Source organism: Diceros bicornis, chromosome 24 (genome assembly GCF_020826845.1).
Source record: "Diceros bicornis minor isolate mBicDic1 chromosome 24, mDicBic1.mat.cur, whole genome shotgun sequence".
In the NCBI taxonomy this organism is placed as follows: domain Eukaryota; kingdom Metazoa; phylum Chordata; class Mammalia; order Perissodactyla; family Rhinocerotidae; genus Diceros; species Diceros bicornis.
In genome coordinates, this window is record NC_080763.1 from 10,973,726 (window position 1) to 10,996,606 (window position 22,881).

The 22,881-nt window shown below is 44.4% G+C and overlaps 1 protein-coding gene across 1 annotated transcript in view; it reads left to right on the forward strand.

Annotated features, from left to right (window-relative positions):
* Positions 1 to 22,881, forward strand: part of PRKCH (protein kinase C eta) — a 220,847-nt gene that overhangs the window by 169,629 nt on the left and 28,337 nt on the right. The gene's annotated exons all lie outside the window — the stretch shown is intronic.

The following is a 22,881-nucleotide window of genomic DNA, read 5'->3' on the forward strand; positions in this document are numbered from 1 at the left end:
TCAGAGGCAGTAACTGAGTTTCCTTATGACTGACTTATATGTGCAGTAATGATTTTTTTTTTTTTCCCGTAAGGATCTGGTTGAGTAATTCAAAAAGTTAAAAAATAACAAAAAAGAAATAAACGAGAAAAGTTAGCTGAGGTCTGCGACAGATGCCAGGAAGGTACACACAGACTGGAGGAATCTGTGAGGTCTTTGTTTGTTTCTCTCTATGCAAATACGCAGCCATGCTCCGCAGAGCCTGAGTGCGGTATCTGTTCAGCTGCCATTTAAGAAATAGGACTCTGTTCTCCGCAGCTTATCCCTTGGGGTTTCAGAATGTAAAATATGAAGTGTGTATAATCGCAGTTCCCAGCATGTCTTGGCATTTCAGCTTTGGCAGCGAGAATGGGAAAAACTGAAGCTTTTATGGCCAGGAACACTGAGTGTAATCTTTGTGCTGTGGCACCACCAAAGGAAGTGAGTATGTTAAAAAGCTCTTTCCCTCTGAAGTCTGTCTGAGGGGCTGCTGTGCTCTGTTCAATTTGCTGCAGCTATTGTTTATTTTTATATTCGGTTTTCATCAGGATAAAGAGGTGGCGTCGAGGGCTTACCCTGCAGAGCGTCTTCACATCTCACTTGCTCTATAATCCGGGAAGTGTGGCCTGTGTCCCGCTTTGTGTTGAAAGACTTAACTCTAGAACTGCAACTTACCCGAGAAGCTCAAGATACTACACTTTCGAAGAATTAATTCTCCAGATCAAAACTCATCAGAGTTCAAGATGGGAAGAATTCAATAAAGAACAAGCACTTTCAACAAAAGAAGAATTTCAAGAAATTGCTTTCACTTTGAGTAGGCTTAGATTAACCTGTGTGCAGAAGAGGTAGATGGGCCCCCATGTCGTAGTTGCCCAGAAAAGTCCCAGTTTCCTCCTGTGATCCCCCTGAATGGCACCGCCTGTCACTCTCAGAGTCCCATTTTGGATGGAACGTTGCACAGCCACCCTCCAAAAGGATGTCTGCATTCTACAACTTTTTTCTCTGAGATGGTAAAACCAAAGGAAAAAGGGTATTTTTACAAATTGAGAGGGGTCCCCTCTGGAGGAGGGGAATTCTCCCAGCATTTTCCTTTCATGGACTATTGTCCCCTAGTCCTCGAATTGGAAATTTAGTTACTAAACCATTTTTAAATATTTTTTTTCAGCATTAGTCACTATCTTAGCTTCAAAGACACATTGGGGAAAATTGACATTCCCTGGAGTCCCATGTTTTACTTCCTTTGTGTGATACTTTAACATATTTACATGAGATATAGATGTGTCTGTGGTCATAACTTCATGGGTCCACATCTATTTTTCCAGCATCCATTCAGTCGTTCAGTTATTCATGCAACAAATATTCACTGAGACCTACTTTGTGCCTGAGGCTCTAATAGTGACCTAGATAGGCCAGGACCCAGCCTACAGGAAGCACGTATTCTAGTATAAACATATGAGGAAGTAAAAGTAATTACCAGTTGTGAAAATTACATGGAAGGAAATAAGTGAGTTTTTAGTTTTATTCCATAGAACTGAAGAAAGGGGAGATGAAAGAGAGACAGACAAACACCTCTCTCTTCTTCCTTCATTGTTGAGTGTCTAAAATCTTTTAGCTAGGGTCTCATACTCAACCACCTTCAGAATGGGGAGCAATGGGGACGCTCCAATCTCACAGTTCTAACCAAATAGAACTCATGTGTCTATACAACTAAAGTTCAGTTTAAAAAAGAAAAACAAGGAGCCCAAGGCCAGACCAGCGGGAAGAATCCACAGGCTGCATTTGACCCTGGCTGCTAATTCACTTCCTCCACGGGCCCAGGTATCCTTTAGCTCCAAATCAGGGCCCACCAGGCCTGGTCCATGCTTCTATTTCAGTAGGTCCCTTTAGGTCTCTCAGAGAAAATGAGGGTGGTGTTAGAATTCTACAGCCACAGTGGGCTCTTCCACCTCACTTTGGAAACATTGAGCTATCCCTCTGCAGCTGGGACGACGGCAAGACTGTGCTCAAGGAAATTCGCTGGAAAATCTGAGTGCTGGGAGAAATGTCAGGAATATCGCCTTTCATCCTGGAATATCTACACAGTGCTGTGGTGGTCCTGTGAGTCAGCAGGAGGAACTTCACCGCACTGCGGCCTCAGGCCTCAAATCAGTGGGGCTATGGCAGTGTCCCAGCCCAACCGGGGTGTGTGGGGGGTAGGTGGTGTCATGCCAGCCCAGGAATGTGGGCTCCTTCAAGCGTGTGATGCCAGCCTCCCAGGCCAAGTTTGAATTCCCTGGGTTCTTGGGCGGGCACTCTCTGGAAAGCTCATCTTCCTTTCTTCTTTAGCCAACCATTGCCACTCTCCCAGAAAGTTTCTCTTCAGTGCCAAGAGTGAGTCTCCTAGAGAAGCAGACACTATCCTATCCTAGACTTCCAGGAAGGGTGGGAGAGGCCATCAGTCCCCACCCTGTGGCTCCCTGGTCTCAGACTAGGAAAGAAAGGGGAAAAAGAAACCCTAGGAAGAGGGAACTTGACTGCCTCTTCTTCCCTTTGGCCACACAGTGATTTTTCCTGAACAGACATTTAATAAAATACTTTGGTCCTAATGGAATAGGAATGTTCCTGCAGGCAGTAGTCTTCCATAAAGTCTCTTATAAGGCATTGATGTCTTCAAATGGAATTACCTAGATGCTGTTTTCTTTGAAGGTGAATCTATACGCATAAGCCCTAAATTTCCCTGTGAATATCTCCTTCCCTTTGGTTTCCAACCTTTAACACAGCAATTGACAAGGAGAATGCGTACCAATAACTACCATATTTCCTTGATTCCAAGAAACACAGGTCACAAAATGCTGATGATTTCTGATGTGATGAAAACAAGAGTACTGGCAGCTGGCAAGTTTTTTTTGGTTATTAGTTTTAAAGAACTTCGCTGTTTCAGAAGCATTAAAGGGGAGGGAGCAGGCACAGATCTTAGAACCAAGGCAATGCAGAGGTTGGAGTTTTGTTCTTCTCTAGGGAGTGATGCAGGAGTTTTCTTCCTCTCTAGGCATGGTGGTAGACGGTGGCTTGGTTAATGATATTATTAAGACCATCCTGGTGTCAGCGAAAGGGAAGCAGAAGCCTCAATAGTCGGAAAAAATGTATGATCAGCTGGATTTTCAAGCTCTTCCCATTTTGATGTGCTAGTCAGGCTTCTGCAGGAGAAGAGATATGAAGAGCAGCAGTGTGTGCAGACACCCACATTTTCCACTGTAGCAGAAAAGCAAAGTCGGTCAACCCCTTCCCAGTTTGCATCTTGGTAGGTTTGTGCTCCTGGTCATTTCTTTCCCGGAAACTGGGGAATCCGGTCTCAGATAAGAGCAGGTTTGGATATCCCAGTATTACGTAGGGCAAAGATGAAAAATGCTGCTAAGGTGGTTGAGTTTGTCTTGCAGATGATGCCCTGTATTGTAACTGGCTTTTCTTTGCTGGATTTCTTGTCTCTGTAAATGTATCTGGAAGAGTGAAGCTTGAGGACCCAATTCTACTCAGTCAGAACTTATAGTCAAGTTTTTTGTTATTTTCTCAAGACAGTGCTACTAACTAGATTTGTAAGCATCCCGTTTGTCATACCTTCATTCCCATCCAGGTTCTCACCTTCCCAAGGGGAGCATTATTCTGAGTGATGTTCAGATTCCTGTAATGCATTGTTAGCATGGGTGGTGGGACTTGGCCAGTCCAGGGTCTGGAGAGCTGTGCAGAGGCAGAAGGGGACTCCAGAAAGAAGCCCCAAATCCTGCCAACCCTTCTCCAAGGGGCAGAGCCTCAGCCCCCTGCCAGAGCTTGCAGTTTCCAGGAATTGCATTTGATGCAGGTTGTGAGTTATAGCATAACTATGTGTTTGTTTGAAATAGACTTTTTGGTTTGGAAAGTGCCCTTCACCCTCACCTGACATAGTGCAGTACACTCATTCGCCCTTGTTTGGCTGGTGCTTTGAAACACACAGGCTCAGAGTAGACCATCATGAAGTCATCGTGGGCTTTGTTTGACCATGAAGGAGGCTTCTCCACCACTCAGTTAGTCATTCAACAAGTTCTGCACATCTGCTCTGTACTGGGTTTGGCTCTGAAGACCAAAAGATAAGTAAAACACGATCCTTGCCCTCCAGGATTTAGTCTACTGGGGGCTCCAAACACATAGATAAATTGACAGTTTAAGACATGGTGCCATAAGTGCTCAAAGTAAAGTATAAACAGGGTGCAATGAGAGCAGAAAAAAGGAAGCTATTAATTCTGGTAGAGAAGATCAATGGAAGCTTGGAGAAGAGATGGCATTTGAGCTATAGGTTTTCAGTTAACAGCAAGATATAGAAATAGATGCCAGGTAGATGGAACAATAGGGCCAGAGGCCTGGAGGCAGGCAAGTGTTCTGTGCTAAGGCATCATGAGGACTCAGGGACTGGAGGACTGGCATGGGGGAGGTGGCAGTTGGAGAAGGTTGGGATGAGAACATGGAAGGTTCTGAATGCCAGGCTAGGAAGTTTGGACTTCATTTGCCTGTCAATAGAAGCCATCCGAGGTTTTTGAGAAAGAGACTAACAGGCAATAAAGGTAGTGTGTTAAATAGAGTGCAGAGGAGCAAGCCTGGAAGCAAGGAGTTCGAGTAGGGGCTGTGGACTAAGTCAGGCGAGAAATAGCCACAGCGTGAAGCAAGCCAGTGACAGTGGGAAGAGAAAGGAGAAGAGGAATGGGGGCGATCCAGTGGAGGGAAAGCTGAGAGGACTCTGTGATGAACTGGATATGAGGACTAAGGAGTCAGCATCAAAGATAACTCTAAGATTTCCAGCAGAGGACTCTAAAGCTTTTAACTGAGGGAAGACAGCAGTTGGGTAAAGTCTAGTTTTCATCCTTTTGTCTTTGAAGAGTTGAAACATCCTTAGTGGCTATGCCCCCCATTCAGTGAATTTCTAACTTCTCATGCGGGTCTGGATCTCTGGAGAGGGGTGTTAGGGTAGAGATTTAGATTTGGGAGCCGTCTGCCTAGGGTAATATTTGAATCCACGGCATTCAGCTGCACAGGGCAACTGCCCAACTGGGAAGGTCATACACTGAACAAGTCTAGGGAGTGCCAGTCCATCATAGTCATTGAAGATCTGCGTGATGACTATGAATTTTCTAGGAATTGGAGGTAACATGTCTTGAGAAGGGGGCATCTTTTTCTAATTTGCACAAAGGAGCCATGTAGTCTAGCAGTAGTGCTGGAAATAAACCTAGGCAAGGGCTGAGAACAGACCCATAGGGAACTGCCTACCCTATAAGGGAGTGTAGAGGAGGAGGCCCCACAAAGGAGACACTTAGGAGTGGTTGAGACTTAAGGAGGATTGTGTGTAGTTGCCTTGGAATTTACCAGAAAACAGTCACCACGTGGTAAACTCTCATCTTACTTTGGCTTAGTGACTCAGGTAGAGCTAGTAACATCCCTCCGTTTGCCGTTTTCACACATCCAATGGGTTTTCCTCGACCCCAGCAGTTGGGCTATTTAACAGTCTCCATTTGGTTAGGACGTAGAATTATCTGCTGGGCAGGGTGAGCATTGTCAGGGTTGTAGAACTGGCTCCAGAATGCCTGCTCCAGAGCCGGCCCTGTGGCTTCTAGGAGGGCCAGCCACGTTCGATGTTCCTAGAACGGGGCACTCCCTCAGGCCACTCACCCCTGTCGTGTTTGGCTCTGGCCAGCCAGGAGTCAGGAGTTGCTGGGGCAGCTCAGCCCAGAACAGGCAGAACCTCTCCTATGGCCCTGCGTCCTGACCTCTGAGGGCCTGGCAGGTGGAAGAAGCTTCTTGTCTCCTGAGCCACACAAGAAAGAAAGGCATCCTCAGAGGAATGTCTCGGAGGCTGTCTTAGCTCCTCTGTGGCACAAACTACAAAGCTCATAGCTTCCCCCATGTGTGCCAACAGGAAGGGATAAATGCTTCTTGCAGAAGAGAAAGCATGTGCCCTGCCTTGGCCCACGATTCCATGATTCTCTGCCCACACAGACCTGTCATTGCTGCCTCCTGGCACTTGTGACCTCATTTGCATCAGTGGAAAGTTACGGGAGGAGAGATAGCACCACCTTGCTGGCCAGGAAGGTGTCACATAACCCAGATCAAAAATTCCAAGTGCACAACTGTATCGCTGGGATCCGGGCTCTATAGGCAGATAAAACGTTGTTTGGAATGGCCATACAACTCAGAGCAAAGCTGGGGTTTATCTGAGTGGGTGGAACTCGGTTGCTTGTATGTTACTTAGATCAGTCAGTCAAAATGTTCTGTTTTCAAAATAATTCACTTTTTTCAGATCTTAAGTTTTGGTAATTTTTTTTCATCAGCTGATTCTCTGCTTCTTAATTTGAATGAGGAATAGAGTGCTTTTTCCAATGGGAAAAAGATCACTTGTCCTGTCTCTGGGGCTCACTGTTTTTTTCTAACCATAGGTGAGCCTAGGCTCCCTGGCCCACGTGTCAGAAGGCCTCGGGGAGCTCTTGGGACGATTTCATGCACTCCATCCTGTAAATGGGCGGGTGATCACATCACTCGTTTTTAAAGAAAGGACTCTGAAGCATAGAGGAGGGGAGAGAATTTTTCCATGGCTTCTGAGGGAGAATCGAGGCATGGAACTCAAGAGGCTGAGGTTCCCGAAATGTGTTCCCAAACTCCCTTCTCTGGAAAACACAGGGAACTGGCCAGTTCCCAGTGAAATTTTTGATTTATCAACTTCCAAAAAGAAACAAACTCCATATGATGAGAATCGTGTTCTTTGGTTTGGGCTTAAAGGATTTTCTGAGGTTAAAACTTAAAAGTTGTTTCTTATGTAATATTCCATCCCGTCTGGCTTTGGAGTTTTCCATGAGATGCCTTTAAAACAAATAATCAAATGAGATTTTCAACTTGATGAAGGACTTTAGGAATCTCATTATTCGTTTTCTTCCTGGATTGACCTTTTAATTTTATACAAGCTGTACAGGGGTGATTTGTCTTGTCTGGTTATAATACCACACTGTTATGTGGATGCTTAATCACCAGGCACACACATTAGTCACCAGTTGCTGTGCCTGCAAGTCCAGCTTTCTTATATTAACTCTGGGACCAAACTGAGAGCCAGAGAAAGGACAGTGCGACTGGATGGGTGGCATAAAGCATGCACCACCAGTGGCAGAAAGCAGTTCTTACCATTTCTTCCTCATTTCCTCAGCACCTATCATGTACAGAACACCAACTAGTCAGTGGAAGGAGATACACAGGCCAGAAGGGTTTTCACTCAAGAGGTGTGTGGACAAAGCGAATGCAACCAGAGTTCAGGGTAAGAAACACAGGGCTTGTTCAGTTCAATCGGTGCTTAATTGCCCACTCAGCTCTGTGCAGGCACCTTGTTCTGAGGTTTGAGAGCTGAAATAAGCATGGGAAGGACCCACAGGGAAACCAACAATTACAGTCAGTGCAATAAATGCTATAATTAGAAGCATGCACCGAATAGCATTGGAGCACAGAGGAGAGACGCCAAGCTTGTCCTGGGAAGGGAGGCAGAAGGCTTCTGAGGCAGAGCGGCTTCCTTGAGGCTGCATGTCAGCCCAGGAGAGAGGAAGGAAGAAACGTGCTGGGCATAGCTCCTCAAACTAGCTGATGGTAAACCAGTGGGCTTTTTCCTTTCTCAATCCATTAGGACCAATACTTTTATAAAATAAAATATAATATAAAATAAAAGTAAATTACTAGAAAAATTAAATTTTAAAAAGACATAATATAGAGGCCCAAATTTTTATTATTAGGTTCAACAGACATAAGATTATTGTCAAATAGTTATAAAAGTTTCCAAACGCTGACTCTCCATTTTTCTACTTATTTCATCATTCATGTTCATTCATTCATTCATTTTCTAATTACTTCATTGCAGGCCAGTAGCAGTTTGCAAGTGAGTCCTAGTACGTGGACCACACTTTGAACAGCGCTGCTGTAAGCACAGGAGAACACACATGAGGGCAGAGAGGTCCATGGAGAGCGTGGTGCTCATCCAGGGATCTGAACCAGGTAGAGAGCAGTGAGGCAGGAAATAAGGCTGGAGGGGCAGGCAGCGGCCCAATGGTGGAGCTTTATAGGTAGGTGCGAAAGCCAGAAGGGGACCTCTGAAAGGTTCACACGTTAAAGGGACAAGATCAGAATTGTGTTTCAGAAAAACTGGTCCAGCACAGAGAATGGAGGGGAAAAAGTTGGAGAGACCGGTTAGGAAATGCAGTGATCTGGGTGGGAAATGTTGGGGCTGAACATTGGCCATGGCAGTGTGGTGGAGAGAAGGCGTCCAATTCTAAATATAATCAAGAGGAGTAGCTTTTTAGTCCAGCTTTTAGTGATGGACTGGATATGAGAAGTGGAGAGGGGATATCATCAGATGAGAAAACTGAGGCCCAGAGAGGTGACAGAGCTGAGGCTAGAAGCTTTGCTTTCTGCCTTGGGACAGGTGTTCTTGTCCCTTGACTAACTGTCCAGGCAGTGCACCAGTTAATACCAGCATTCTAGCTGGGCCTCCAACCCCCATGCTGCCTCTGAAGAGAGGGGAGGATATCCATCAGAAAGCACCAGTGCACCGAGATGCCAGCCTGCTCGCCAACACCCCTCCACCCCCACTGCCCAGCTGCACTCATCCAGCCTGCCTGATCCCTGTGCTCTCTGCTCACAGTCAGTCTTAATGACAGAAGCCACTCCAAGAGTTCACTGTGTCCTGTAGTAGCCAGTTAAATCCACGTAAATCCTGTTGAGGCATCGACGGAATTTTTAATATCCTTTTACGAGAACAAAGGTTGCTGTCACCTATAAGCACCACGAACAGGCAGTCACTAAACAGGCAAATTTTCCTTTCTGGTGTCTCTTGGAATTGGTTTGAGTCTAGACTGGTCTTGAAGGATTGATGTCTGGAGTAAGGTGGACTCGAGAGTGTGTTCAGAGCCGCAGAGGTTCCTGGGATGCTGCCTTGGTCCTAGGTCATCCCCAAGACAGGACCCCAGCAGGCAATGGCAGCTTCATGTTGGCTCCAGAGGTCCAGATGGGTGCCAGGCTCCCAGCACAAACCAGAATCCACTCAGCTTCCTCAGAGTGCCCCACGTCCTCCCTAATCCACGCTCACTGGGGTCTGAGAACCAAACCGACTCCAGCTGGCAGAGGGGGGACCTGCTGTTCAGATTAACAGCCACTTATTAGGGGCCTACTATGCGCAGAGCACTGTGTTAGGCACCGAAGCGAACTCAAAAATGTAAAGATGGAAAAATGAAAGGAAGGAGACACCTCACCTCATGGAGATCACATTTTATTTGGGAAAATAATAATCATAAAATAACAGCAGCCCGAGGCAGGATTTTGGACTTCGTGCTCCCTGGCTGCCCCTCCTTTGAATATCCATGACCTTTGTTGGGTTCCTGTAGTAAAGGAAGGCGGACACCCGTGCAGTGGTATTGATGGAAATTCTTGAGTGTAATCATGGTGTCAGGAGTTACTGCTCATTTGTGAAAACACATGATAAAAAATATTAATAGATATCTTTTCGACATTTCGACATTTTGAAAAGATACCTTCATTTATGACAGCATTGTTTATAACAGTGAAAAATTGGAAACAACATCTCCCAAAAGGGGCCTTGTAGGATCTAGGTTTTATCACACCACTGAATGTGCGAGATCAATATCCGCTATCGGGTTTATGTCCTCAGTAGTTAGGCAGGGTGAGGGTAGGGAGCCAGGACTGGCTGTACCAGTTGAGTTTTATTGGATTGCGTTGGGAGGTACAGATGCCATGTCACTTCTTGGTAATTCTGTGTTTTATTTCTGGAGAATTTCAGTTCTCTAGGATGGAAATAAATTTCTCCAGCCACAGTGTTTTATAGATAGTAACAGGATTTAGTGACTTCTCTCATCCTCCTTTAACTTATTCTGCTTAAAAGAATGTGTTGCCTCTGGTGAACTGCCCAGCATTTGACAGACCAGATGGAACTGGATGAACCTCAACTTAAACCAGCCTTTTCTCATTGTACTGATCAGGGCTGCGGATACTGAACAGAGCTCTTAGTTCCTATATCTTAATGCTTCAGAGTTTGGTCTCAGCCAAGATGGGTGAAGTAGACAAAGGTGTTGTGGCTAAGGTAGCTTAACCAGGTCTTGAGATGTTTTGCTTCTTGCCTGCTGCCAGGCTGTGGCACTATATGGCCAACCCACTCTGGCTCCTTCCTATATGACCCACAGAGCAGTTTATAAGCCAGATGTGTCACTTCATATAATAGACCTACTTGCCCGAAACTCAAAAACTTACAATGTTATTTAGAATTTACAAAGTTTGTGTATACTCTCAATTGGTTGTGATTCTTATAAAAATCTTAAGCAATAGGCCATGTGAATGTTATCTGCTTTTCAGTTGATGAGGAAGTAATAGCTAAGGCTTCTGAAGCACTTAATGCGTTCCAGGCACTGTTCTAAGCAATTCACATTAAATAACTCATAATTCCCATGAAGCCAAAACTGTTGTCTGCATTTAATGATAAGGAAACAAGCATGGAGTGGTTAAGTAACTTGCCCAAGATCACACAGCTAGTAAGTAGCAGGGCCAAGACTCAAACCCAGGCAGCCTGGCTCCAGAGTCTGTGCCCTTCACCTCACACTATACTGCCTTTTGGATTCAGACAGACAGACAGAGGTTGGTTGAATACCACCACCACCCGCCGCAAAGGTCACATGGTAGTTAGGGAAGGAAGCAGACTGAGGGAGAAGATCATACTTGAGAATTTGCCCTTGACCTCTATCTATCTGTGTGTGTGAGGACTCCATTCTTGGCTACAAGTCTGGATTTGCTCTGTCTCCAGAATTGATCACTCTGGATTTGTTACCAGTTAACCAGTTAAGATCACCAGCATGGACTCCAGTTCTCTAGGAAGTGTAAAATATGCCCCACTATTATTGCTGTATGAAACCTTATACTTGCAAAAGGTCTTTAATTGCCTCTGTAATGTACACACAGACGTATAATGTTGCTGCACGGGTTACTTATAGAGTGAAATCCAGGGTTAGTGACTATTTAGATTAAGGTCTATCGTCTTGTGACCTTAGTGATAGTGAAACTGAGGTGCTGGGGAAGTTGACCAGACAGAAATAGCCATTATTTACTCAATCAAGATTAGTCCAGCATTTAGGCAAGAAGAATATCAGTCTCCTCTCAAAAGGTGTGTTCATCGGTTAATTTTGCCCACAAGTTTGGTGATACTTTCTAAACTGAAAATAAGACACATAGGCAAAAAAATAATTCTTCCCCTGATTTGTGAATTCTGTTGACTTTTAAGATCTTAGGAAATTAGGATGACTCTTACTTTTGCATTTAATAGGTTATCTTTGTTAAGAAGACTACTACTATGTAAAATTGGAAAGTCTTTGGACAGTGTCTCCACAAATAAGTACTCAAATATTTAAAAATAAACACCTAAATGTCTGTCTTGGGAAACCTGGGCTCTGCCAAACCAGGTGCTGGGGACAGAGTGGGTGGGTGCTCAGGAAGTAGCAGTGAATTCTCCCAAAGGGAATTTCATAGGGGAAAATTCAATATCTTTGGCACATTTTGCTATGAAATGCCCAGCATTAGGAGGAAATCAGTAAAGTTCCTTGGAAAGGGACTCAGATGTGTGTTGCTATCATGTGTCCAGCCTGTGATCAGTACTCTGGAAATGACCTGTGAAATATTCCAGGCCTACCCTTGGAGTTTGAAATCTGATTGAGGAAAGCAAGGCTTTTTATGTAAAACATATTAGAGAACAAAGCAATCCTGACTGGAATCTAGAACTAAAATGTGAGGTTCATATTTAATTCCAAGGTCCTGGATGTGGTTCTGAACTACAGGTGTCCTCCTGGGTTTATCAGACTTCCCCTTAGATGGCTCAGATTTAATCTCTGATGGGGATAGTAGATAACCAGAGAGATCTGCTAATGTGGCCAAAAGTTCTGGTTCAAGTCAGAAGGCTGCCTCCCTCCCCTCCCCTCCGATATTGCGTAAGGCATTACTAATGCTGGCAATGGTTTGTGTTTAGGCATTTGCCAAAAGCAGCCAGCATATCCCTTCCTGAGGTTGGTGCTATAAACTCTACTCCATCCTGTCATAAAACATTCCTCATCACCCCCACCCAGCAGTACCCACGTCCCCTTTCAGTGTGCAAGGCTGTGTGCTTGGACAGCAAATGGCTACAACAACTTTTGCTGTTTGTTTTTCCCAAGCCAAAGAGAAGTTCTAACCCTGGCAAAGCAAGGATGTTCCTACTTCCTCTCAATGGGATGTCTTCAGGGAACCAGCCTCAGCACCGACAGGGTCTAGTGCCCCTCGTCAGAAGAGCCCTGGGTTTCCTTAGAGGGAGCCAGCCATAGCTAGACAGGTTAGGATGTCTCATGGTCCCCTTATGTGTTGGTCTGTGTATTTGTATTGATAGCTTGATTGTTTGGCTTAACTTCCTAAGGACAAGGGCCACAGCATTTATCCACTTAATAACAATGACAACAGCAACAATAGCTAACATTTACCTAGTGCTGTGTGCCCTCTAATGTTTAACAGAGTGTCTCTCTATGAACCCATTACTGTTGGTGCCATGTATCCAACAAACCTGGTAGGATCCTTCTGCCCCTGCCCGTCCCCACTCCACAGCTGTCCCAATTGTCGTTAAGATCTTATTGCTTAAGAGGGAACTATGTTCTGATTCCTCCGTGCCGGAAATCTTTCGCTCCTTCGTCTTCACGCACATGCCCTGCAAGCAGCCAGCCAGTAAGGAGCTCCTCCATGCCTATCCCGTCCCTGGCTCAAGGCTCTCAGAATCCTCTTGTCTCTCTGATCCTATTTATGGTCTTGCTATATGAGAACCTCCATCTCCTTGTTGGATTTCTGCAGCGGGGAAGCAAGGCTGCCCCGGCAGGTGGTTCTCCGTGGGTCAGCTGCGCTTGGCTGTCTGCACCAGGGGAGCTTGAGGAGTCGAGCAGGGTTCAGTGTCTTGACCCCTTTATCCTCTCTGGACTATCAAGTCCAAGTGTACCGTTGGCCCCAGCATCCTTTCTGTGTTGTCGGAGCTAGGCCCAATGGTCAGGAGGCCCCTAGCTACCAAGGGTCTGTCATCTCCTTGGTGTCTGTGTCTTGTCTCCTTAGTGTCCCCCACTTGCCTCCCTGCCTTCCATTCTGAGTGCATCCGCACACTGAACGCTGCCAGGTATCACGTAGGAAGCATTTTGGCAAGGAGCCTCAGCGAGAGAGGTTTTCTTGGCAACTATAAAATAAAAGTATTGTAAGGAGCTACTAAATAAATCTCTGCTACTTCAGCTAGGGAATTTCAGCCCTCCTGGGAGTAGAGGGGTGTGGAATGAAAAAATATATATAGAAGGATCAGCTGTCAGCCTGATGGCTCGTTGATTTGATGGTTCTAAGGAGATGTATGATCTGCACACTGTGGACATTAATCAAACCCATTGCCTCCTGTATTTGTCCGGAGAGTCAATGGATGTTTTCTTTGTACATTTTTTCCTAGCATAAGACACGGCAAGGGGAACTCTCTCGGTCCCTTTGCTCAAGTTAGGTCGGTTCTGTGTGTACACAGTGGTGAGGGTGGAAACATGCTGCCTGCATTCCAAGGGCTTCAGACACCAGAGCTGGATGGAGACCAACCCCTGCCTGTGGGGATTAGTCTGTGAGTCCTTGGCCCTGTTTTAAATGGGATGTAAGAGCCAGACTTGCACAGAGTCATTTTTATGATCATTTCCCATCCCAAGTAGCTGTTGGGAAGAAATATGAAAGGGTAGGGGGAAAGAGCCTCAGAGGAGCATCGGTAACACTTTCTGGGTTGGAGAGTGTTTTATTGACTTACTTCATTCATTAGAAAATGAGTTATTTTGCATTCAGCCTTATAATGATGGATGCTGATGTTTCATATACAGTCACGCACCACATGACGTTTCGGTCAACGACAGACCACATATACAGCGGTGGTCCCCTAGGATTAACCATATAGCCTAGGTGTGTAGGAGGCTATACCATCTAGATTTGTGTATACTCTGTGATGTTCGCACAATGACAAAATCGCCTAACAACTGTTTCTCAGAAGGTATCCTTTTGTTAAGCAATGCATGACTGTATTTGTTCTTACGCAGATGTTCTGATAGATCAGCCTCACAAACACCAGATAAAATGTCACTTCATGAGGAGAAATGGCGTGGGGACTTCATTTAGTAATTTGCAATGTTGCTTCTTTTAGCAGTGGCCTCATTTTCATACTTAAGTTGGTTCAGACTATAGGGACATGTCATGGGGCTATTGAAAATATAAATGCCATCCACTACAATTACGTATATGGTAGATACTTTAGGTAATTTCGATGGTAAAAAATGAGCTTATGACAACAGATTCAGAATTCTGAGTCCACAAACGTTCAGGTTCCCTAAGCAAGTGCGGTGATATTTTTCAACATGCCCTTGCAGACTGATTCCAAAAGAAATCCTTTCCATTCCTACTAGTGGATCATTTTCCCTACATGTCTTCCTTGGGAATTACAGCCTTAAATGGTACAGAAACCAAAGAAAAGGATTAAAGCCAAAATATGTAAATATATATTTTAGTGACTTCTTCCTGGTTATCAAAATAGTACATAATTCCTATAAGAAATTTAGAAAATACTAAAAAAGAAAAGAAAAATCATTCATAAACTTATCACCCAGAAATAGACTTTTAACCTTTCTCTTCTATCTTTTCCTATCTCTCCTTTTTCTCTCCTGTCTTCCTTCCTTCAACATTCCTCATAATTGTAACATAATTAAGTGAATACTGAAAATACAATTTCGTATCCTGTTTTTTCACCTAGAATTGTATCAGCCCATAAATAAGTTATGAAACCCAGTAGCTATAAAGATTGATAGATTTGACTATATAAAAATATGCAAGTTACCATAAACAAAACTTTAAAAAAATGGGCAATGATATTTGCAACCAATATAACAAATTACTATCCATAATGCGTAATGAACTTCTAAAAAGTAATAGAAAAAATAACTCATTTTAAAATCGGTAAAACATGTGACTAGGCAACAGAATAAATATAAATGGCCATTAAACATGTGTTTTTTAAAGCTTAATCTCATTAAAATCAAGAAATGAAGTTAAAACAATGAGATCATTTTTCCCTAGCAGACTGGCAAGAATATAAGGATGATTACATCTACCCTGAACAAGGAAGCCAAATGGATACTCTCATACCCGAATGGTGGGAGTATAAATTGGTACAGCCTTTTTGGAGGGCAGTTGCTCAACATCTATTTAAATTTATACACTTTAACACAGCATTTCTACTTCTAAAAATTTATCCTAAATAAACACTCCTACAAGTGTGCAAATAATGTTCATTACTCCATTGTTTGAAGTTTCAAAAAATTAGAAACAACCTAAATGTTCATGGAGAGGACTAATTAAATTATGTTACATCTTTATAATGGGATTTTATGTAACCATTACAGAGAATAAGGCAGCTCTATAGGATGTAGAAATATATCCAAAATATTTGTTAAGTGAGAAAAGGAAGTTCCTTCATAGTATGTGTTAGTGTAGCATTGAGAAGATAAGATTGGAAGACTGTGAACCTGTCATTGTTTTCTCTGTAAGTTTTTCAGGAATGATTGAATTTTATATAATGAAAATATTACTTTTATAATCAAAAAAAGAAATAATTTTAAAAGATAAAAATTCTTTTTATTTTTTTTATTTTTTTTATTTTTGTGTGTGTGAGGGAGATCAGCCCTGAGCTAACATCCGTGCTAATCCTCCTCTTTTTGCTGAGGGAGACCGGCTCTGAGCTAACATCTATTGCCAATCCTCCTCCTTTTTTTTTTCTTCCCCAAAGCCCCAGTAGATAGTTGTATGTCATAGTTGTGCATCCTTCTAGTTGCTGTATGTGGGACGCGGCCTCAGCATGGCCGGAGAAGCAGTGCGTCGGTGCGCGCCTGGGATCCGAACCTGGGCCTCCAGTAGCTGCACGCGTGCACTTAACCGCTAAGCCACTGGGCCGGCCCTAAAAGATAAAAATTCTATATCATAAACATTTCTCTGTGTTTTTAGTCCTTCATAAAATTTTGGCATCTTTCATAAAATTCTGTCATGGATGTACCATATTTTATTTAGCCATTCCCCTATTAATAAATAATTTAGTTTGTTTCCAAATTTTGCTTTTATGTGTGATGCAGCAACAAATATCTGCGTAAAATAAAATGCTTAAGTTTACACTCACAAGAGCATTACATCCTGTGGCAGAGATTGAGAGTTTAATTTAGACAGAATCCATTAGAAGATTTTGAATATAAAAAGTTAACATGTTCTAATCATTTTAAACCTTAACAAAACTATAGATGGCCAACCTGGAGGCAAGAGAGTTGTGTCCCTGTTTCCCTGGGCACTCCGCTATGCCACCCACTCTGGCTGTAATTTATTGCTAGTGTTTGTGGTCTTAGTGTGAAAAAGACTAGGAATCTTATCCTCAGGATACTCTTCCCAAGGCTTAGTCCCAAGCCCTCTCCTTGTTCCATTTCCTCTCCCCAGGTGAACTCATCCACAGCCAGCTAATGACTGTCAAATTTATATCTCCAGCCTGGCCTTCCTGAGAGTTCTAGCCATGTATATTCAGCTGCCTATTAAACATCTCTACTTGGGTGTCTGAAAAAATAGCTCAAAATGTCCAAAATAAATTCTGTGAGCCAGAACATGCTCACACCTCCTTTCCTTTTACCCTCTATATCCTTCCTTTACCAAATCCCATTTCTTTTTTCCCCATAATAGTTCTTGATCCATCCAGTTCTCTTTACCTTACTGCCCCACCCTAGTCCAGGCCACTATCATTTCTTTTCTGGGTGTTCCAATGGCTTCCCAACTGGTCACTTCATGTTCTATCTCATCCTCTCTCATCTGTTATCCATGTTGTGGCTGGAAGCTTGTTGTAAAATCACACATTAATGCCATCCTTCTCCTGCGTAAGACTTTTCAATGGTTTCTCTTTCCTCTTGGGCTAAAGACTGAATTCCTCGCTGGACCGTGCCGTATCAGGCTCCTGCTCTCTCCTGCCTCCTTCCGCAGTCTGAGCCCCTTGCGTAGCACCTGGCTCAGAGTTTTGTTGGGTGGGTGAATGGACGATGGCAGGTAATACATGTATGGCACTGCTTGTAACTTGTAATGAAGCCATTTTTTAGGCTTTTGCTATTTCAGTGGCTTTTAAAAATTCTTTTACAAATTTAATACAATCAGTCTTGCTTTGAAAAAATTTCAAGTTTATGTAAACCCAGACACTCAAAACACAAGCCAACCCTAAATGGTTTTGTTCTGAAATTAAGATCATAATCTAAATTCAGTCTCTTGGCAAATGTCAGTTCTTAACACTTGCCCACATGCCAGCCTCTCCTCCTTAGAAGGGGACAGTGAATTATTTTCTGAATGTTTGACCACTAGGAAGAGATTTGCTATGCACTCCCCCGTTCCTGTACTTTCATGGATTGTGTAAAATCTATTGAACTTCTCCACGCACAAGCTAAAAATCAAAGCAAAAAAATTATTTTTGGAGAATTTTGATAATGCATTTAATAGTGGTGTGCACAAAAATATCCTTTTGTCATAGTTCAGTCGTGGGATATTTATTGATTCTCGGATGGTTCTTGTTTTGGTCGGTGAAGTCCTCTCAGGAAACAGTCTACTAGGAGAATTAGCTAGTGATACCACACCGCTACGTAGAAGAGAGTGTGCCTCCTGTAGTGAGTTGTAAGCCCAGGCCTTGGAGGGAGATGAGCAGAACTGAGTTCAAATCCTGGCTTTACACCTGGCTAACTAAATGATGTTGGCATAGATCCTACTTTATAGGGTTGCTTTGAGGATGACATAAAATAACATGGATTAACCACTTAGCATTTGAATAACCAATGTATGTTAGCGTCTAATGACACTATTATCATCATTATCATTATTATTATCCACAGAAGGTTTTTTTCAGGTTCTCTGGATATGTACACACATACACACCCCAAATGAACAAACAAAGAGCAATATACTTACAATAGTATATTGACTGTGTATTTTATGATAACTGATATCAAAGTGATACTTTATTGAAGAATTATTGCCTTTTAGATTCAGATATTAAAATATTTATAGATGAGGGGCCAGCCCCATGGCCTAGTGGTTAAATTCAGCACACTCCACTATGGCCGCTCGGGTTTGGTTCCTGGGAGCTGACCTATACCACTCATCAGCAGCCATGCTGTGGTGGCAACCCACATACAAAATAGAGGAAGACTGGCATAGATGTTAGCTCAGGGCAAATCTTCCTCAGCAAAAAAAAAATATTTATAGATGAGATGATTTCATGTCTTGGATTTGCTTCAAAATATGAAAAAAAGATGGTTCAAGAAGGGAGTAATGTAGAGTGAAATAAGATTGGGTGTGCATTGGTAGCTGCTGATGCTGTGTGATCACTATGGAAGTTTTCACAGGATTCTCTATACTTTTGTATATGTTTGAAATTTTCCATGATAAAAAAATTTGAAAACACATTAAAAATAGTTGTTGAATAGCCTTAGATTCACTCTTGTTCAAGGAGCCAGCTCTCAACTCACTTTCCTTTATTTCTTTTGGAAGAGTAACTGATTCCAGTAATCTAAGCAGTAAGACTCATGTCATTCTGTTTTATGACTCTCAGAATAGCTCATGGTGGTAACAAAATAAATATAATTTCTTTGTCTTCACCCACTTTGGAATCCTCTTTGAAACTTCTGTGGGCATTTGAAGTAACTCTGATTACCCAGCAAGGACAATGTACCTTTCAGGCAACCAAGGAGGATAAAGTAACTCTTTCTACTCTTCTGTGCTTGCATGACCAAAGGTATAGCTATTAAATACCAGTGCTCAATGAGCTAATGAATGATGAGCCCGTAATTGTGTATTGGGCATTTGGGGATTTGAGCCTCTGCCCTGTATGCACTTGCCGTCTTCGTTGTGTAGCCTTGTTAAGTTTGGCTGCTGAGTTACGTGTTGGCATGGAGGCTGCAGAGCTCCAGAGCCAGAGACTGACCTCTGCATAGTTCAAATACAAGTCAGGAGTCATAGGGTGATTTTTTCGCTTTTACTTTGTTTTCTTTTTAATGAAGATAACGATTTACCCTTAGAGTGGAAGCTGACCGTGGCCATAAATGGCTCTGTAGCTTTTGGGTCTGTTTGACTAACTCTCTCAGTGTCCTGCTTCCATCTGGATGCAAGCTAGGGGAAAGCTTCATGTTGGGTCCTCTCTGCTTTATAACTGCCTCTCCTAAAGCTGTTTCCCTTCTCCAGCTTCACTAAAGCAAAGAATTTGAACATACATTTCAGGATTCCTCTTTTCCCTCCAGACTCTGTCTCTAAGGGGTAAAGCACATGGCCTTTTATAAATTCGATTACTTTGGAACAAGGGTCCCGGTGAGGTTTATGGAACTTCCTTCCTTCACCTAAAAATTAGACAGGCTCAGACTTGACCAGGGCAGCTCACTGTTGTCCATCTGAGATGCTTCTGTTTCTCTCCTTGGTCAGCACCTTCTGCCAGGACCAAGCTTGAGCTGGGGAAAAATAAGGCTCAGCCTGAGCTAAGGGGGAGACAGGTGCACAGACAGAGCCTTCTGGCATACAGTGCAGGTGTGCTGTCATAGAGGAATGAACTGGGTGCTCTAAGGGCAGAGTTGACATCTGGGACTTCAGGATTGACCTCACAGTGGAGATGTGAGATATTTGGGCTGAGGGCAGAACTGATAGCCTGGGATTATGTTATGTTCTTAATCGAATCCCTTTGGCATCCCAATTTGAGCGTTTTGTCCTTTTAGATAGCACTTGGTATGAAACCAGCAATGGCATTTCCCTCAGGGCTGGTAGAGTTGTGAGAATGCCTAAAATTAGACTGAAAAGTCAGGATTGAGGTGCTTAACCTACCTCCGTGCCCTCGGGAATCCTATGACCAGGATGAATTGCATCCCTTGTGCTGCTCAGTTCTGTCTCCTGAGCAGTGGGGCTGTGCTCCACGACTTCTCTGTGCAGAGGGCATTGTGATGAGCAGCTTACGAAACTGATTGCACAGCACTTTTCTCTCCCTGAACAATTCCTGCTACCCATGACAGCAGGTGAGTAAGAAGCAATCAACCTCTTACCTGGAGTGTTGATCACCGGCTCTCTTGAGCAATCACAGGTCTGCTCTTTAGACCGTTGTGGGTTTCTGTTAGCACTTGTTTCTGTGACCCAACAAAATCCTGTCCGAGCCCTTAGCAGACGTAACGGCTTCAGGAGAATTCAGAAACTCAAGTAACCTTGTTTGGCAATGTGAGGAAGTCACAGTGCTCTGGGCACAGGTCCACATGGGCCTGGACCGCTGGGCTAGACTGTGGTGCTGATAAAGCTGTCCCCCAGCTCAGAGCCCCCACGGCCTTGGGCTCTCCTGGGGCCACAGACTATAATCTCTATAACCTTGGCCTGTCAGCCAGCCGCCTGTAATGTTTGCCATCACTCCCAGAGGAGCCAGACGACCAGGCACTCACAGGGCCTTGAGTCTGAAGCTACTTCTAGAAGAACAACTGAGAGAGACTGTGCTCCTGGCCGTGGCCTCCCTCATGTGTACGTGACCACAGTCATCCTCACCCCCCACCCTGTGCTCTTGTGATCCCACCTTCACATGGGTTAAATAAATCTTGCTCATATCGTTTGTGTGTGGTGGAGGCAGTGGAGGAGGAAACAGTTTCCACAGACCACAGCCCACTAGTCACTTGTGTGGAAGTAGGATTCTGCGTGGAGAAGGGGGCTGGAGCGGACTGGGAGGCTGAGGCTGGATTTGGTTTAGAGGTGGAGAAGGCTTGCATTTCTGCAGTGGGTGCACAGGTACCCTGCACACCTTTGCCTTACAACCCTTACACCTGGGAGACTGCCCCCTGGGACACAGGAGCAGAGAGGAGGTCTGGTCTGTGCTCCCACTGACCCATGCCAAGAAAACTCTGCTGCCTTAACCTCACTTATCGGGGATTCCTAGAAAACAGGACTTTGTTTTCATTCCTGGGTGTCTTCCAGTGACCGCTGCCTGTGAGACCTGCGTGGTCAGGCTGTATCAACTCACAGGGCATGGTGTGGAAACCAGTCAGGCCTCGTCTGTCATCACCTACCTCCTCCAAGCTGCAACGTGATCCTGGGCTGGACGAGACCAGCATTTTCCAACGGGCCAAGCAGGCCAACAGACCTTTATTCTCAGAGCAGGGATAGGAGAACAGAACCATGAGTGCCCTGACACAGCCTGCTGTGGATGTGAAGGTGCAGAACTGCAGTCAGCTGTGGTGACTGTGGACATGCCCCCGTGAGGGGACACCGTCACTCCCAGGATGCCGTGCCATGGCAGCCCCCTACACGGCAGTTGAGTGCACATCTCCAGATCAAGGAATCACCTACCATCCCCTGCTAGCTGTGCAGCCTGCTCCTCACTGCAAGCCCATGAGCATGTCATTCCTTGGCAAAGCATAAAGGTGTCACCCAATAGGCGAGATTGCTTCTCTTATCCTCTCCAGGCTGAGCCTGGCAGCTGGCAGTTGTCATTCTGTAGGACCCTTTCCCAGCCTGCCATGGTGACAGGCCTCCCTCTGTAACAGTGCCTGGATGATGGCGACGGGAAAACTGGGTGCTAGAGACCCGTGTTGGGGAGCGGGTGTTTGAGGAGAGCACCAGCTTTCGTCTGTAGACAGTTTTATCCATGTCTGACTGTCTTCTTGCCTGCATTGAGGCCTTGTACCAAACAGTTCTGCTGCTGGAAATGTGCTTCCCTTAAGTGGATTCTGATCCTAGGGGTTGAAGGAGGAACGGGAAGTGCCCTTGTCCTTGGCGCACTATAATCTTCTACGTAATCCCTGTGTACCTGGGACGTACCTACATAAACCCCGGTTTTACTCCTGTTTGTCTTTTCCTGTTATTGACATCCCCACTAAGTCACTAAATCTAAGGCAGAAGCCAAGGAGTCATCATTTCTACGGCTTCTCCCTCTCTACCTCTAAGTGGTCATCAAACCTTATTACTGACTGTGTTGCCACCAAGGTACTGCCGACTGACCCCTTACTTTCTGTTCCATTTGTCGCTGTCCAAGTTCAGGTCTTAACGTCTTCTCCCTGGACTGTTTCAGCTCCTCTAGCTGATCTTCTCTGTCCAGCTGGGAACCTGTTACTCTGTAATTAGAGAGCTTTGATGGGTTGCTTTTGCCTAATAGCTAAATATCAGAATTCCTTAGTGTGGCATTCAGGGCCCGTCACAGTTTAGACCTAACTTTCCTTTCTAGCCCTGGCATTTTGATGGCCCCAGTGTTCCAGGTTGGCCCCTTCTCCAGCCTCGCTTCACCACATGGGGTTCCTGAGCCCATATGCACATCACCCCTCTGCATCTGCCCCCTGCACCGGCCCCATCCACCTGCCCACAGTGACCTTCTCACACCCCTCCCTGTCTGCAAGACTCTGACTCAGACTTTAAGACCCAGCTAAATATCTATTTCTACTGTGGAACTATCCCTCTCTCCTCCCCCTGGAAGGAATCAATTATTCCCTTTTGTGTTTCTCTCTCAGCACTTGGTTCATAAGTGGTTCATGCCACTTATATTGTACAACAGTTGGTTCTCTCTCTCCCTCTCTTTCCCTTTCTTCCTCCCCCCATCAATGTATCTATATGTAGATGTGTATGTATATAGACACACACACTCATACACATATATCTATATCTAAGTATCCTAAACAGCTATTTATTGAGTGCAGTATGCTAGGCACAATGGTGAACCAAATCAACCTGATCCCTCCTTCACAGAGCTTATAGTCT